The sequence below is a fragment of the Corvus cornix genome, chromosome Z, assembly GCF_000738735.6.
Source record: "Corvus cornix cornix isolate S_Up_H32 chromosome Z, ASM73873v5, whole genome shotgun sequence".
In the NCBI taxonomy this organism is placed as follows: Eukaryota; Metazoa; Chordata; class Aves; order Passeriformes; family Corvidae; genus Corvus; species Corvus cornix.
In genome coordinates this window covers 8,725,558-8,743,806 of record NC_046357.1, presented here as the reverse complement: position 1 = coordinate 8,743,806, position 18,249 = coordinate 8,725,558, and the positions used below count along the sequence as shown (strand labels likewise).

The window sequence follows — 18,249 nt, the reverse complement described above, 5'->3', positions numbered from 1 at the left end:
TAATCTCAAAGCCATTATTTACAACTGGGGCAGACAAAGGGAAAAACTGATGATCCAGCACTTAACTCGGTTTGAAATTATGAAACTGAAAAAAATGTTTAGGTCTCGTCTCGGAACCGGACAGCCTGTCCGATAACAACAACAACAACAATAACAGTAACAACGGCGACAAATTCATCCATTAATTATAGCTGATATTTTTTCGGCCGAGAATGTACTTGTACCATCTCTGAGATTCAAAAAACTAAGCATCTGCTGTCGATCTTCTCTCTCCCCCTTTGTTGCTGTGTTAAGGAGAGGACCTAAATCTGCACTGCCCAAATGCGCGGGCGGTGGGCACGGGCACAGAGGAGGAAGCCCACGGCTACACGCGCAGGGAGTGCTCGCCATTCCCGCCCCGCCAGCCCCGCCCGAGCCGGGTGCGGGGTGGCCCCGAGTGCGGCGGGGCTGGTGGCGAGTGCGAACAGTGGCCGGCGGGCAGCGGAGCCCCCCGCAGCAGCGGCCGCGCGCGGGGGCCGAGGTCGCCGTGCGCCGGCCGGGGCTGCCCGCCGATGTCCACCGATTTCCTCAGCGTTTTGCGTTAAATCCTGAGACTTTTCCCTTTCTCTTCCTTTTTGACTGTGGGAATACGGCTTTCTAGTAATATCCCAATCCCCCGGTCCCGCCACCCGGGGAGGATAGGCAAGCTTCGTTTGATCTGGAAATGAGAGGGAAGACGAGAAATAGAACATCTATGAAAATAACAAGGAGGGAATGAAGAAATTCGATTAGGAAATTTATATTTAAAAAAAAAAGAAGAAGAAGAAGAAGAAGAAATTAGAAGACAAGGAAAACAAAACAAAACCCGAGGGGCGTTGGGGTAGGGACAGAGCAACGGTGCCTGGTGTTAGCACGCGCTGATTGTCCAAGAGAAGAGGTGCAAATGTTCTTTGTTCCGAGATGCCTTGTCAGGGGCGCACACAAGTCATCCTTATAGTGAAAAAATATTAGCACTTTGAGAAAGAATAAATGAAAAGGAAGAAAAAGAAGGGAAAACAGAATCTATCAAACCCTCCCCACCCTGTTTATCATTCCTGGGGCAAAAAAACCCAAAAAAAAACCCCAAAAAACAAACCAACACAAACCAACATAATCTGCAACCTTTCCAGTTGCAACTCGCTCTCCCCCTCGCTCTCTACTCTTCTCTCCCTCCCAAACAAACAGTGAATTACAGATGATCGCCCCGTGCCCACTGTAACGCGGCGACATGGAACAAACCGGGAGGGACCGGGCAGGGGAGGGAAGTGAAGGGCTGCAGGGATGGGCACCCAGGGCAGTGCGGGACTAGCCCCCTTCGACAGGGCCAAAATCTCCTCCTTGCTCTTCTTCTTCGTCTTCCTTCTCTTGTCTAATGAAGGATTGATTGAGACATATGCGTAATGCCTGATGTTACTTAGCCCTTGAAAAAAACAATCCAGGCTCTGAACTCCAAAGAATTTTGCATAGGATTTTGGTTCTGAGAAATGCCCCTGTTTGTCCTAAATCCAGCCACAAAGGAGGGGGTTGGGTGAGGGGACATCTGTTTAATTTGAAGCAATAAATATGCCGGATCTGTGGCTGTTTGGGGGTTTCCATTTTTAAAGATGATTAATCCCACCTCCACCCCCCTTTCCAATTCGACTGTAAAGAAATGGATTAGGAATGGTATCAAGAAGGATTATTCATTTATATCAGGCAGATGGAGCTGTACAGTAGGGTTTCAAAGAAACAAAGAAAATGGTTTCTAAATGGTTGTTTGGCATGAATTATTTGGTGGATTTGCAAACAAGCAAGACGAAGCACTGTACAGCAAGATGTAGAGGAAACCCATCTGGCACCTTTCCCATTCCTGTCTGGGGCTGGAGGGGTTTCCAGACAGGTAGTGGAGGAGTCGCTGAGCAGACCTGGCCCGAAGGGAGCGGGCCGGCGAGCATGAGGCTGCTCTTCCCTCCGGCAGCCAAGAGCCTCCCGCCTGCGCGAGCTGCCCGGGGCTTTTGCTGGCCTGGGGATTGCTGGCGACTGCACCTGCGGGGCGCGCCCGCAGACCCGACTCTGCACAGCCGGACCCCTGTAGGCTCTGGGGCACCGCGGGACAGGAACACGGTGGGGTCCTGCCTGCCCTCCCCGCTTCCCCACCCACCTCTCCTCCTCCCCACCTGGCCCTCTCGGCTCAGCCGCTCGCAAAGCTCAGGGCTGAGGCAGGAGTTGGGGGGAAAGGGAGGAGGACAAACAATAAAGAAGCGACAAACTTTTGGGAGTGTTTTCATCGCGATCCGCCCCCCGCGCATTTCTGTTTCTCCCGGAATTTTTCAGTCAGCCCCGCGCTGAAATCTCCGGCCATTTCAAACAGTTACAAATATGATTGACACGGATGTTAATAGTTTGTTTTTGTGCAAAGCGGATCTGCAAATTTCCAACACAAACACACTGTGTAGATCAGATGTTAGGTATAAAAATGGGTTATTGATTGAAATAATAGAAGCATTATTTTGATTTGTCCTGACATGCTGACTGATTTATAGATTCCTGCCCCATTGATTTCTTCTTGTCCGGGCAGAGGGAAATGATCAAATCTCATGAAAATGCCCTGTTCTGCTAATTAAGAGCCTGAGGTGCATATTTTCTTTCTTTCTTTCTTTTTCTTTCTCTTTCTTTCTTTCTTTCTCTCTTCCTCTCGTTCTCTTTCTCTCGTTCTCTCGTTCTCTCTTTCTTTCTTCTCGTTTCTTTCCCTCTCTCTCTATCTCTCTATTTTTCTTTCTTTCTGCTGGGATATACCAGATTTATTCTCTATTCCATGGACTTGGTGTGCGTATGTGTATATTTTTTATCTTTTATACATCTGTTTTCACTTTGCACTTTCAATGAGCTGTAGCAGACAATAGTGAGAGAAACATCTGAAAATGCAAGGAGACAGAGTTGCATATGTGTTTCATTTCTGCGGGCTAGTCGGAGAAAACAACAAAAGGACAGCTGGAGGGGGGGGGGTGTGTGGAATAAAACACACAGTTACAAAGGGGATTGTGACCCTGTAAGAGGGAAAGGCGAGTACAACGAAAAAGGACTGCAAAAAGTAAGGAAGAACTGTAGAACTGAAGCAGGAAAAAGTGTCAAGGAACACTAATCCAGAACAAGAATAAGAAGTTAAAAGCCCGTTTGGCTGGATGTTCCCTAGCCTTTTTTAAAAGAAGAGTTAGAGGAAAGACATGTTGGTCCGGATAAACAAACTGGGAAGATGCACCTGCTGAATGTATGTATCTGATCTTTCTACACAGATGCGTGTGTGTTTATCCATCTATAAACTTATATAGGGAGATCTAGAGCATCCCAGCAGTAATTGCAATCCTGCATCGAAGAGGTAAGTCTCACAATTCTGTCTTTTACGAACGTGGAATCAAAACCTCTGAGTAGCCAGCAATAGTGACATCCCAGGCAGTAATAGTTTGGCAGGACTTTCTGTGTGTTTGCTTGCTTTTGTTACTTTTTTTTTTTTTTTTTGGGTTGTGGAGGAAACAGGGTTCAGTGGGAGACAACCATATGGGGAGGGAGGGCAATCCCATTGTCTGTTCGCCAGAAGATCTCGTTTTGCCCTGGAAAAGACGATCAAACGGAGCCAGGGTCCACTCAGGAAAGTAAAAGGGATGGCGGGGGTGGGGACAGGAGGGGTGTCGGGGGGAGGGAATAAGAGTGGGTGCATGTGGATTTAATACCAGTGAAAGTATTACAGGGGGATCAGATTTAGCGAGCGAGCGAGAGGGAGCTTTTGAACATCTGTCTAATGCAGCTAATAGAAGTGACATTAGTGATATTGGAGAGAGAGAGACACCAGCGCCGATCGGTCTGGGATTACGGGAGCCTACCCAATCCGATTAGCCGCTGCCCCTCTCCTGCCAGCGGCGGAGGCCGAGCCCGGGCCGCCGCCGCCACGGGAGCGGCCCCCCTGCGCGCCCATCCGCGCCCCTCTGCGCGCCCCTGCGCGCCCATCCGCGCCCCTCCGCGCCGCTGCGAGCCCCGCACAGCCCCAGTCCCCGGCGCTGCTCTCCCTCTTAGCGCTGCCCCCGGCACCGGTTCTGTCCCTTCGCAGAATGACTCCTGTGGGGCAGAGCCGCAGCTCGGCGGTGCCGATCAAGCCTCTCGGGTTTAAAATTCATCGATACACCGCGATGAAATTCCACCCCGCTCGCGAGGAAACCTTTATTCTCCGGCTAATTGTAATTTACAGTTACGCTTTACACCTCATCACGTAGGAGGTTAGGAAACAAGATTCTTCCATATAATTATTGTCCTCCTTAATCCTATTCCACCGCATATCACCTCGCACCGCAAAGTCCTATTGTTCCCTCCTACCCATTGTAGGTAGTAATTTAAACTAGTATATATAGAAAAAATTCCAGTCTGCATAATTTTAAACATCACACCCACGCCTCTGTGCCCGAAGCAAAACGCATCAATGAAGGTAGAAGGGCGGCCGGCTGCACCGGGCAGGGTTATACAGCGCCGGGTTCCCCTCGCCGGCCGAGCGGGCGGTTACCAGCGCCGCCGGGCCAGGATGCCCTCTGCTTTTGGATGGGTTAAGAGGTATTTTCCTTCTAGTTTTCTTATCGAGTCGACTAATTTCAAAGCTCTCCTTGATTAATGGCAGGCAAGTTACGCAGAAACATACAGTTATGAACTCCTTCCACCTAAGCAAATGTCTCCTGCCCACACGCACCGCATGCTTTACAATCCTTGCTTAACTGTGACTATAGCCTTAAAGCGCATCTCTCTAGTTCTCCAGTGCAGGGAAAATGCCTGCAGTTTGTACCTCCAGGCATTACAACATGCCTCAGCCCAGCTGAAAACAACACTGCAGCTGGAGTTCGGCCGGCCGCAGAGGAGTGTCACTGCCGGCAGCTCTGCCAGGGACGCTGCCAGGGGCTACCGTGGGGCTCTCGAGTACTATCAGATTCAGCCTTGTGCCTGACTCTTCACAAGCTGTTTTACCACCCGGTAGGAGCTACCCGAAGCATGATTCAAAGGCTGACTAGCATCCAGCTCATTAATTACAGAAAATTGATGCCCTGCTTAAAATTCACAGCAGTGAATTTGTAACGTTCACATTTCTATGCGACAGTCATCTTGCAGTGAGATAACATCTAACAGCTCCTGAGTTTCCCCCTTGTAAAATTGTGGGAATAGCATGGCAAAGGCCAAAAAGTCTCTCTGTTGCTCATTCACACACAGTGCACACACCAGAGTATGTGCAGCAGTTCCATGATTTGTAGCACATCAGTATAATAGCCACCTCTGAGAAACTACACTGGTGAGGGTTTTTTTGTTTGATTGGTTGGGAGATTCTTGAATGGACATTAAAACCTTTCTTGTTATAAACCTTTCTTGTCCAGGTGAGCAAATTTTACTAATCTTTCATATCTACGTATCAGGCACCAAAGCTGTTTTAAATTAAAAAATCCCAATTTTTAATGGTAACAATCTAGTCTGCACCAGCTTCTTAATTAGATATAGTTAAGGCAAAGAGCCGATGTTAGAATTAGGAGATATCACAATTGAAGAAGGTATGTAATTAGGACCGTATAAAGTCATGGCTTGCCACCCATTCATCTCTGAACCTTTTCCATTTAAACAAGAAAACAAGCAGTTTATGAGAAATATTCCCCAGTTCCTAATAATCCTTATTTTCCACAATGTTCAGCAACTATTTTCAGAACCAAAGTTCATAAACTTAACCTGGGAATCCAAATAGTCTTAGAAGAACAAATTCCATCCTGCCCTCAGGCCCTATATTCCTTTTGTTCTCGTATTTCTGTTTATTGAATAGTTGTGTTTCTTTCAAGTGATACACTCTTGAGTTTCTGTTTTCTTACTAACTCTCTGATGTTCTTAAAAAACCAAATAGCTTGCATCATCCAGGTCATTCTTTGTTCTGAAACAGAGGGTTTTACACTAGGTGGATGCTAGATATATTCAGAGGGTGGCCAGTAGGAGACAGCGATAGTTTGGGGATCGTATGTGCACGTGCAGCTCAAAACACTAGAGAATTTTGGCACAAATTTGTGCTTCTGTAGTGAGGATGATGATCAATATCTTGGATCCTGTTTTCTGGATCCCCAGACTTCATATGAATTATGTTTATAGATTAATATGTGGTGCCCTAAATAGATTTCCTCCATTTTACTGTTTCTTAATTTTTCATTGGAGTTTTTTAACCATATATATTTCTAAATTTTAATGCATACTTAAAGTAAAAGATTGAAATTAAATAATTATGTAAAAGATTCAGTTTATAGAAGGAGAATGGTGAAAACATATATATCTACTATTTAATACAATGCTGGATTTTACCCTGCAGTGGGCAGCATGCATTTCTTTTTTTCTAGTACTTTCCATTATTTTTAGTAGGTTTTATTTATATACTGCAGTCTTTGAAAATATATCTAAGACATTCCATATGAGCATGCAGTGGTTTCCTAAATGCACCCACTCTGATGTGGAATAATACCTATTTTAAAGCCCTTTTATGTCATCAGTGAAGTGCTCAAATTCCTCCTTACATCTCTGACACTTCAGAATGGCACATGCCTTGTACTGGGAACTCTGGGGGTGAGAAAATGAATATGATATTGAATATCAAAATATCAAGAGCAGAAACCACTACTCTATAAGGGTAATTTTAAGTTACCAATGCAGAGAATATCTAGATGCAATTGTCTGCAGATGGGACCAAGCCAGGCTAGAGGTTCCTCTACTTAGATGAATATTCTCATCATGAAAGAAGAGGTCTTTTTGCTCTATTAGCTGAAGACCAGCACCATACAGTACACAAATTCCAGGGTAGTCATGGACAAGAGGAGTGGCTTTTAGAGAATAATTAATTGGCAGATTGTCTTTTGGATATTATTACAGCTGTTCCTGCTGATTATGTCAGAGACCAAACCCTGGTAGGCCATACACTATTCAAACCTGGAACCAGAATGCTAGTCCCTGCTTGGTTTTTCTTTTGTAAGCTGGAAAGCCTAACTCCTGTTTTGGTTTGTTTACTTGTGATTCTCATACTAAGAACACCACCGTACCTGAACTTTAAGTCCAGTTGTATTAGCTAAAACTTCACAGTTTAGATAAAATGTCTGAGGTAAAGCTTAGGAAAAAATGTAGAGAAATTTAAGAGAAAAGACAGAGAAAAAGTATGTCTTAGAAGAAAAAAGGGTATGATGAAAAATATGGATTAGAAAGAAGGAAGGGAAACTTGACATATTTTTCTTTTACCAAGCAATATTTTTGAGTAGTTCTTTGGAAGAGGCAATTCTTTGTCACACCATTCCCTCTTGTCCCTTAAATATTTATGTATTTCCCATGTTACTGTGGCCAACTATACCAAGGAACAAAGGGACTGGGAGACGTAAGAAAGTCTCAACACACAGAAGGAAGAGTACACATTCAAGAAGAAGTGAGGTGGTCCATGTTCTTACCTCTTCAGGATCATCTTTCATGCACACACAGGCACACCATGTACGTCCTTTGAACTGCTTCTCAGCAAATATTGCTTAAGCAGCTGATTGTGCCAACATATCATGTTAGTAACGCTACTAGTGCTGAGAGGGAAGAGTGAAGGACCAAGATGGAGGGGTATTTTCAACATCTACATTTGATTGCCTATAAACCAACCAGGTAAACATCAACAGTGCTGTCTTTATACCCCACATGTGTAATGTGTTGGTAATCATGACAGGAGTGTGTTAGAATGGGACTGACCAGCTGATGAGGATGGATTCTTAATGGTACTTTTCTGTGTCCTTTTTAAAATATGATTTGGAGACTTGGAAGAATACAAAGCAGATGACAGTGGTAGTGTTTGGCATTGCTGTGGGCAAGGCACTCAGGCAGCTGATGCACCCTTACTCATATTGCTCTTCCAGAGAACCCCCTAACTTGGAAAGTAATTGAGTAAAGCTGCTTCTTGTTTACACTGGAGTGAATCAAATATACCTCAGTAAAAATCCATGCAGTTCTACTGGTGCAAGCCTTCTGTGTAAGTGATGTGATAATCAAGCCCAATTTCATCAGCCATTGCAAAGGGATAATTTATGATTTGGGCTGTTCAGCTGCTGCCACAATGCTTGAGCCTGGGATCAGTGGTGTTTAGGAATTAGTGCATCTTATGCCACACACAGAGGTGAGAAGAGGGCTGAATTGGGGTTTGTACTCCTGTTAACATCAGGGAGTGGGTGGGCATGTCTCACAGATGCTTGCATGGTGCAAGTGGAGAACAGCTCTGAGCCTAGAGGAGTTGTCTCGGATGCTAGGCATGTTTCTCCATGTTTTATTAGGCAGGCCATGTGAAACACTATAAATGCCAAGATTTTTATTAAAAGGTGTATCAATGCTTTGTGATAGTCATATTAGCTGAAAATATGATCTTTCCTGTCTTGTCTGAACTCCTTTTATCTCCTTACTATTACCTGTCACCAGGGATAGTTCTGTCCCTTTCCGTTCTGTTTCCTGGATCCTGGCTTTACTGTTTGGAAATACTGTTTTGAAAGCTTGCAGGAGTTTGTATCTTCATCAACTAAAATGACAAATAAATACAGAGTGAGAAGCTTGCTTTGCCAAGCAATTAAACTCTTAATTTTTGCAGTGTAATTCTGGAAATAAGTCTGGGTTTTTGTGCACTGGCCTAAATGCAATTTTAATTTCACTGTGTGTCTAAATGGGGAAAGGTGGACTAGGGGATGTGACATCATACTTAGCAGTAGGACTCAGCCATTCATTTGGAACATCATGAGCTGTGCTAAAAGGAAGAACTTGTTTTTAAAAACAAATTGTGCTTAAGGTATTCCTGAGTTTTGGCAGGAGAATGAGGGGCACCCAAGGGAGATCATTGCAAGCTTCCCATGCCTCCCCTGGTTTGGAATTCACTCATCAGCAAATAGAAACCAAATCTCGATTGCGGCAGCACTGCATATAACTAACTGCTTGGCCACCCATTGCAAAAAATCATGTCCTATATTTTCATTTGGTTTCATTCCCACAAATTCTGACCCACACAATTGATGGGAACTATCTGTTTCTAGCAAAACCCCAGGCATTTGGCAAAACAAAAAGTCCCATTTAATCAGGTGTATTTTTAATCTCACTACCTTTTTGTTCTCTAAAATTGTTCTCTGTTCAGCACTAGTGCTATTATTTTACTAAAGAAATAGCAGGGCTTTGTTATTTCCTGCAAATGTTTGTGTCTTGAATGCCTGTGTCTCAGATGTATTCAGGGGTTGACTTTGCCTGTTGTGCTTTCAAAATTCAGGAGATTAGCATTAAGCTTTGGCAACGATTTATGCTGTTGCCAAAGATCTTTGGACAAATGTGGAATTAAAAAATACTACTGATGCTAATAATTTTTGTGGGCCAAATTCAACTATGTCATAATTGACAGGACAAGTTGCATGCATTGTTGATCAGATAGAGAATGATGAGGCATATATACTTACAACAGGGTAACTTGTCTAAGGCTGGCCTTGAATCTGTAAAAACAGGGTAACTCAAACTGGCATGTACATATGTGGTGTGTGAGTGTGTGCATATTGGGGAAAGTAAAGCTTTATCCCACACTGTCTGTAGAAAAAAACCTTAATCTGGATTTATTTGTATTTCATTCCCAGAGTGACGTAAAAGAGTCTTAAGGCCAATCTGTACTGCACAAGGGAGTCAGGTGCAGAGATATGTGTGCTGAGAGCTAGAGAGCTCAGAAAGGGAGTCAGCCCTGTGGCAGCAGTAGTGGCACCGTGCGGGGGGAGCCCCTTGGTTCCAGTACTGCAGAGCTTGGCTGCTTGGCAGAGACACCCCTGGTTGTGAGGAGGGGTTCCAGTGTCACTCACACCCCAGTGCTTCTACCACCTGCCTTCACACAGTCATCACTTGCTCCTTTTGCCATCAGTGCTCCATGGTTTTAACTCCTTGACCAGTTTCAGTTTTTTACTTCCAAGCTCTAATTATAGCCTTCAGATGCTCTTTGGCTTTTTTCTCTTCCTGGAAGAAAAAAACCGTCTTAACCCTCCTAACTAATTTGTGCTACAAGCCTGACCTATCACCTACTATCTACCTGTCCTGGGTTGCAGTGTATTCTATTACCATCCTCATGAGCTGTTGAAACCAGGAGGGGCAGTGTTTCCTTGCCTTCTCCCTCCTGACTACCTTCTGTTAATGAGCCTATCAACGCCTGGCCTCATGACTCATCATTCCATTGTGAGATGCTCCACCCAGAGGGAGGAACCAAGCATTCCATCCTGGATATAATCTGAGATTCCGTAGCACACACACCCTTTCCACTGGATTTCCAGAGGACAGGAGCCACCACTGGACCTTCTGAGAAAGAGCAGGCCCTTTCTATGGGATCACTGCTTCAACAGAACCACATCCATCACTTCAGGAGGACTGCAGCCCCCATTTTACTGGACTGCTACCGCCACCCTGACTAACAGGGTGTCAGGTTGTATCCTGACTATGTCAGTTTGAACCAGTGTTTTCTTTTCTTGTTTTTTTCGTTTTCTTTAATTTCCCTATTAAATTGCTATTCTGACTTTGTGCCTCCCACTGGTTTGTTTCAAAGTAGTACACTACCCCAGATACCCCATGCTTCCAGGGTTTCCCCATTCCTACCTGTGCAGCCCTGGTATGGAGCATGGACAGGTCCCATTTTGTGACTCCAACCTTGACTTACAAAGCAGAAGCGGGACACGTTCACTGTCATCTCCTGATAACCTTCAGACTGGCTGAGACAATGAAATACTTATTTCTTTAATTAGAAACAACTTCTCTATTCACTGTAGAGCTTTCTCATTACTGACCTAGCAGTGATTAAGACAGACACCACATGACCCTTTGAACTGTGGGCAAACTGCAGAACATGGTAAGACCAACAGATGTGTTAAAACTCTTCCCTTCTGGTGAAATGAAAGGCAAATTAAGTGTCAAGTTACAAAATAGCTGGAGACAATAGAAGCCACAGCTGGAGATATATAGACCTGAGCAAAGGACTGTTTGAGGAAGATTGAGTGAGCCTGTAATAGGATGCAAACTGAAGCTGCTGCTGGTATAAAAAGTTCTTGCCCCTCTTCGAGCCTTTTATTCCCACCATTGCACCTCTCCTCTGCTCTGCGCTGACCTCCGTGTTTGTGTAATGCAGTGGCAGCTGGAACAGGGAATAGCATGGCTAAAAATCACCTAGTGAAAAAATACCCTAAATTTATGACAGTAGTTCAGCTAGCACTGTGAAGACATAACTAGCAAGATCCCTGGCCCTAGTCCAAAATCCAAGGGAATAAGTAGTCATTTGACATTCCACGTGTGAGTGGAAAAGTGAGAGAGGAGTATGACTCTGGGTAGAAGTAAGAGAAGGACGTTTTCCGATGCAGGGTTGACTAAGAAAACATACAGGTGAGGAAACCAAACAGCTTTATGCTTCTGAGCTGTGTGATACACTGACACCTCACACTGATGCATGAACTTGATTCCAGCAATGAAATGTTTGTTTTGTAGAATACATTTCCTCAGCCACCACAAACTATTTTATAAGAACTCGATATTGTATAACGGCTTGTGTCCTAGCATTCAAGCTAGGTTTCACGTTTTTAAAGCACACAACCTTTCAACATGTGTGTTCCCACAGAGGCTGTCCTTAAAGCTCGTATCAGAGTAGAGACCTTTATATGACCCCTGTGACATCTGCCTTTGTATGACTTGAGAAGAGATCTGAGACCCAGAATAGAAATGCCTCCAAGACTCTGCTTCCTTCTGCATACAGTGCTTAATATAAGATGGAATTTATTCGGTTTCAGTACAAATTTAAATATCAATTTCTTAATGCTAATATACAAAAATACACAGAAAAGTAAACATGCATGCTTTGACAAGTATCAGTTATATATAAGTATATCAGGATACTTTTCTTAATCTTTCTGAAGCAATAAAATGCTACTATGCCTTATAGATCATGGAATGAGGTAAAACAAGTGTTATGAAATCATGAAGGTGATGCTGTTTTCTAAGGACCTATAGTCAATATCATCTGGCTATTCTTATTTTAAACATCTCCTACTCTGGGTTGTTTTCCATGAGATTTCTGGAAGACATTTTTCCCCATAATAAAATAAATTCATATTCATTTACCATAATGAAATTCAAAGTAACTTTCAGTTTAGGGTTTTAGCTTCTGATAACAATTTCTTATGTAAAGCAGATGTTATTTTAAGTCTCTCTCTCTCTTGCTTGCTCAAGGAAGAGTGTAATGGGCTTTGGTTGGCTATCTATAGCAACTCTAGAATGTTTAGCTCTTTTATTTTAGCGCACTGCAATTTAATTAATTTATAATATTTAGGAGGTTAACACCAAAGTCCATTTGATAAAATGAATTTTATGTGTTATTTATGGGGAAGACACTTAAGGATTTCAGTAATTCTTAAAAACATTTATAATTTTTTCTTCTGACTTTTTTTTTTACACTATATTTTATAGGTCTTCATTTGTATTTGATGTAAGTTTTGAACTTCAGGTTTATGTCTCAACACCTCGCAACAAATTTTGTAAATATTCTGTGGGGGCTTGGTCCTGAAACATAAACACTTCTTATTGAGGCACTGAGGAAAAACAGACCCCCTCATTTATTATGTGATATCCAGGAGGCTAAAGAGATTTTGATCTCTTTTTTTCAGGAACATCTTCTTCAGTAAGAATAATGAAATGTCATCATGCTGAGGTGAATCATAATAAATGTTATGTCTTGGTTGACACTGAAAAATAAATCAAAGAAAGTTGTGAGAAATATTGGTGACTTTTTTTTCCACAGAGATTTGGACCAGCTCTATAAATTAAACAGTACGTGATGACAGCTTTGAGGCGGTAAGTAAACCATTCAGTAGATAATCTCCATAGTAACAAAAAAAAGTTTAACCATCTCAAACCAAAATAGCACATCTGGACCTGGCTGCGTCATATGGAAAAAGGGAACATTTTATTGTTGTCAAAAGTCACAGCACACAAGAAAACTACACAGCTTAATACTTGTTAGTAGAAATCAGTGAAGTACAAGCAATGTGTTTGGGAAGATTCTGATCCTATAAGTCCTTATCTATGTACTCACTTCTATGCTGTGTAAGGATCCTGTTGTGTTCCATCTGCTGTTTGCAAGTTAGGCATAAAAACAGGCTCTCCCTTAATGAATATGGAGTCCAGTCCTGAAAATTCTTGCTCATGAAAGTAGTCCTAAATCATTAACAGAATTCATTTGAGTACTAACTGATGCACTTCATTCCTAATTAGCAGTATTTGATTTTAATTGCACTAGACTTCAAAGCTGAAGACCTATTTTACAAGACAAATTCTTTAGTGCTAAAGATGGAATCATTTAATTGGTGTGGGTGCAGAAACTCGGAGATAAAGACTGAACTGCTGAAGAGAATGCAAAATTTTCTTCAGTAAGGACAAGGCTGTGTGTGACATCCATATCTCTCCCTGAGAACAAAATGGCGCAGGGGCTCCACTCTGCCTCTTGTTCAAGCTGCATAAACTCTGAGTCAAGCCTTGCTAAACTAGTGCATAGCTGATGGTAGGCATTTACATGGTGGTTTTTAGGAGCTGTGAAGGGTGCAGTTGCTCCTTTGTCAAAACCCTCACTTTTGGCTTCACTATGGGGTGTAAATTTGCCCCTTCCTAAGCCTCCAAATAAGCAGGGAAGGAAACAGGTACAACCTTCATTCTGTCTTTTTGATTAATTTCCCATTTCAGCTAGCTCATTAGCATGGGGGTATGTAGCAATTTGTAGGCATGGGCTATAGCACAAATTGTGTCTCTGAAATAAACGGTTCCAGAGTTTGTGCTTCCTGAGGTTTTTCCTGGACTGGAGTGTTTATGCATCTCCTTTTGCTCAGGCCCAGGTCTGATGAGATAGACACACTTTGGGTCTCCAAAACTGTGAATAACTGTGTCACTAATCAGTTCTCTGGGACTCTGTGAGAGCTCTGCATCCAGTCTTGACCTCCTGAAGGCGGTCACCTCTGACAGGCTTTTCTAGTATGTTTTCAGCTCATCCTCATCCATACCTCAATACAGTTGAAGCTACAACACCCAGGAGGTAGCTCAGTCTACTTTGTCAATTCAATCCTTTTCATCCGTTGGAATGTGCCAGGAGAGCTAAAAAGGGCCAACATGGGTTCCAGAAGGAGGACTAGAGAGATCTCTAGATTTATGGCAATAATAGTAACAGACAGCACTTTTCACACAGCCTCATTTCTGGTGCTGCCTCCTTCCTCATGGTGCCACAGCATGGATTATGTTTCTGTCTTTCTGCACTAACTTATTCTTCCTAAGGTCTACAAGTTCACTTTTAGTTCTGGTGCCTGGACAGACCTAGCGCCAGAAAGTCCTGTGGATGGGGATGTTCCTGTGTGAGTGGGTTCTTCTTCACCTTGCTCATAGAGGACAGAGTCTGCCCATAGAAAAGCCTGCCATGATTCAGACCTCTCTAAAGAAGAGTTCTAGTTTGAAGGGAGAATCCTGTTTCCACTGGATGCACCGATAATATTCCCTAAGACTGACCTAAATTGATAGCTGCAGTCACAAGCCAGGAATTGCAAAGTCTTGGCACAACAACGTATGCAGTAACAAATGATTTGACATAAATCCTTCCAAGACAAAAAAATCATGCAGTGTAGAGACAGGTTTATAAAGCTGGGTGATGAAGCAAGGTCAGTATCTCTAATCTAAATGCAGCAATACTCGTGCTGTATCACAAGAAGCTTCCTAAGCAACCTTTCCGCAGCTCACTGAAAGCATGTACTTCACAATCTTCCCTTTCATGCTTCCTTTGTTAAATAATTTATTAGGGAGGTTTTGGATGTGATTCTCATCAGCACATATTTATCTTTTAATGCAAATATTTCCATCGTCTGTGCCCTCTCCCTTTGGCTGTATGAGCATGCTGGGCATTGTTTTTGACTGGAGTGGAGGGTATGTGGGCAATGAATTATTGCATTGCACAAAAACATCCTTTACAATTTAAGGTTGCCAGAGCTTCAGCAGCTCTGAGACCCCAGCTCAGATTTTAATAATGTGTTGCTAAAAAGGGGGGTTAAATGTTGTTTATACATTACATTTCTGGACAAGGCAAATTTCACTTTCACCTGCCAATGGCTAACTGATAAATATACTCTGGTAGAAGTTCAACAGCAGTGGGCCAGTGAGTTAGATAAATACCACAAGACACCATAAGCATTGAAGGTTAGTCTTTTCCCAACTCTCACATTCCAGTAGATATAAACTCTTTTCTTAAAAAAGATTAAAAATAAATAAAACCTCTTTGCAAGGTAAGAAAAAATTAAAATGTGTATTCAAAACACAAAATAAGTTCATCTCAGAGTCTATTGCAGTTATCTGCTAGGTTTCCTGCGTCTTAGATGTTAATTATGATTTAATCAAAATTTGTGGTCAATTTTTAAGTATAAAAGCATCTCATATGACTGGTTGCCAATTCTGAAGTCTAAAGGCCTTGCTTTATATTGCTGTAGTAGAACAGAAAATATAATCAAAGTCTGACCTTCAACTTTAATCCTATAAACAGAGAATTTGCTTACTTTACCTTGGAAACGGATGTGATTCATCACAGTAGCCCATAAATAACATGTCAAACTGTTAGACCGATCAATGAAAATAAGTTATTGAAAAATAATGTGATTGTAAAGTCCCTATGTAAACTAGCTTAGTGTTATTTTAAAATGAGGAAGGCTTTCAGATTGAGGTAAATATTTTTTTAAGGAGAATAGTTACTATGTAATAAATGCAGTAAACATTAAACATATTTGCCCTAAGCAAGATATTCTTTTTCATGAAAAGTACCTTAATGTAAATAAGCATTAAAGCTCCAGAGGAAGAATCGGGCTCCACTTAGATCAAGACTGCAAATGGCAGGTTACCTAAACTGTCTGTTGCTTATCACCATGCCTGAAACAAAAACAGAGGGTGAACTCTTGTCCACATGGGAGCCCACAGGAATGGTTCGGTCACGAAAAACCTGCATCTGAGACCTCAAAGCTGAAAGCAGAAGTTCTGAGATGTGAACTGGATTAATTAAGTCTCCACTTTTTCTTTGTGGGTATTGACTCTGAAGTCTGACAACAGCAATTTAAATAGGAATTTGGTGTTTCATGGCTTATGTTTTCAACAGGAATACCCAGATAATGGAGTACTTCACAGAAGGTGAAATGGATGCAAAAAGTCTGATTTTAAAATTCTTTGATGTAGGAGCATCTCACACATTTAAACAACATGACTATATGGGGATATTGAACTGAACTGAATATCAAAATGAATAACCTAAATTTGCGGCATGTGTATTACTGACTTTTACTCTCCAGTTAACCAGAAAGCTATTTTGCTGAACAGAAGGTTGAAGCTGATTAGCCTGCTGTGTCAGAATCAGACCTTGTCCAGCATTTATATCTACCAGCTGAAGTTTGTTTGCACTCCTTGTGTCAGTAATAGTGGAGACAGGCAAGTTATTGTGAGGCCAAAATATAAATAACATTTTTCATCCTACTTTAGTACAAAGCATTTGTTTGTACATGATGGAGTCTTTCAATATAAATAATTAATGTGTGAATAGATTGCCTTGCTGTTCAATGAGACTGGGAGGTGATGGAGTTTTATCGGATGACAGGTATGTACCTTCCTTTTTACCTTTTATTGGTACCATAAAAATAATTGAAAAATTCTCTTTTTACCTTACACAGGAATCACTTTGCTGAGCTTATGCAATAAATATGTAAAGAAAGAATATAATATAAACAATGATGTTTTTGTGAATAATTTTCTGACAGAGCAGCTCTTTAGTATTTTTTTGCACAAATGTGACTTTGTGTTTTAATTTGTTAATATAAATGGAATATAGCTGGAGTCAAAAGCATTCTGGATTTGCATGATGACAGCCGGAACCCTCTCCTGGCCTTTCTCCTTGTCATTTATAGTTTATTTATTTACTTGAACCTCAGACTTGTTGGGAGGAAATGAGGAAATGTCGGGAATCCCACATGGACTCAGCAAATCTCTGCCAATAACAAGCAGCTCCAAGATCTACTCGCTGGAAACTCTGCTCCCAGTGAAACATCACCTTCCCTACCTTTCACAGTGCCTCACTCCATGCACAGCCTCTACCTGCCTTGGTGCCACAGCCATGTCTCTGCCAGTGTGACAAGTGGGACCCCCAGCACTGGAGGAGTCAGTGGGCTCCCACTGGGCACTGGGTGCTGCTTTCAGAGATGTCTTGTCACAATAGCAAAGCCAAGAGGACATCTCTGCTTGTGCACTCATTATTACTAGAGTGCAAAAGAGAGCTGCCGAGGTCTAACCGTCAGGACCCTGAAGAGAAGAACCCATTGCAAGCAACTTTTAGGTCAAGTAGAAAACCTAGGATGGCACAAGGGCAGAGAAGAGGAACAGAGGGAGGATGGGGGAGCTGGCTGTTGCACATCTACCTGAAGCAGCTACACTTCTATCCAAGCCCAGCTACCCCTTCTGGATGGAGAGACTCCTGTGGGCTATGACCCATCCCACATGCAGAGGGAGGTTGCTGTGGCCCTGCACTGTGGCATGTCCCCTAGCCAGCAGCCCCACAGCCAGGGTAGCCTAGGGGAACAGGAGCTTGATTTCCATCATGTCCCATACAGGGAATGGAAAGACTGTTTTGAGGAGGTTGGAGGACTGATAATGAAAGAATTTTCTAACTGTTTATGTATAACTTCCTGAAACATGCAAGACAGAAAGAAAGAGAGCACAAAGGTGCCTTCCTGATGATTTAACAAATGGCATTGCCATTCTCATCTGCCTGGGATCTACACTTACAGCTTTCATGTCTTGGCTGTAAAATGAACTTAGTACTGCAGTCAGCATTTCCAGACATGCTTCGATATATTGTAATTGAAAGAACCTTTTAAAGAGTGATTTCCATAGACAACAAAGCTTACTTTCTATTTCCTTTTTATGGGCTACTATTTTAGACAACTGAGTGTTAAAAATCATCTGTATGCTCACAAAACTTTTTAATGGCATCCCTACTATAGCATCACTTAAAGCAAACAGCACATAATTCTGTGTTCTGCTTCAATATTATTTTTGATTTTGCAGATTTTTATTTTTTGTTTGAAGATTTATTTGTGGAAAGAGACTTCTGATATGACTACTGTAGTATCAATTCTTCAG

The 18,249-nt window shown here is 42.3% G+C and overlaps 1 long non-coding RNA gene across 1 annotated transcript in view; it reads left to right on the top strand.

The window, feature by feature from the left end:
• LOC109144037 overlaps positions 1-18,249 on the top strand; it is a 58,824-nt gene that overhangs the window by 7,068 nt on the left and 33,507 nt on the right. The window contains exons 2-3 of the long non-coding RNA XR_002044514.3: positions 3,291-3,373; positions 12,848-12,900. This is a non-coding gene — a long non-coding RNA (uncharacterized LOC109144037). The remainder of the gene's footprint in view (positions 1-3,290; positions 3,374-12,847; positions 12,901-18,249) is intronic.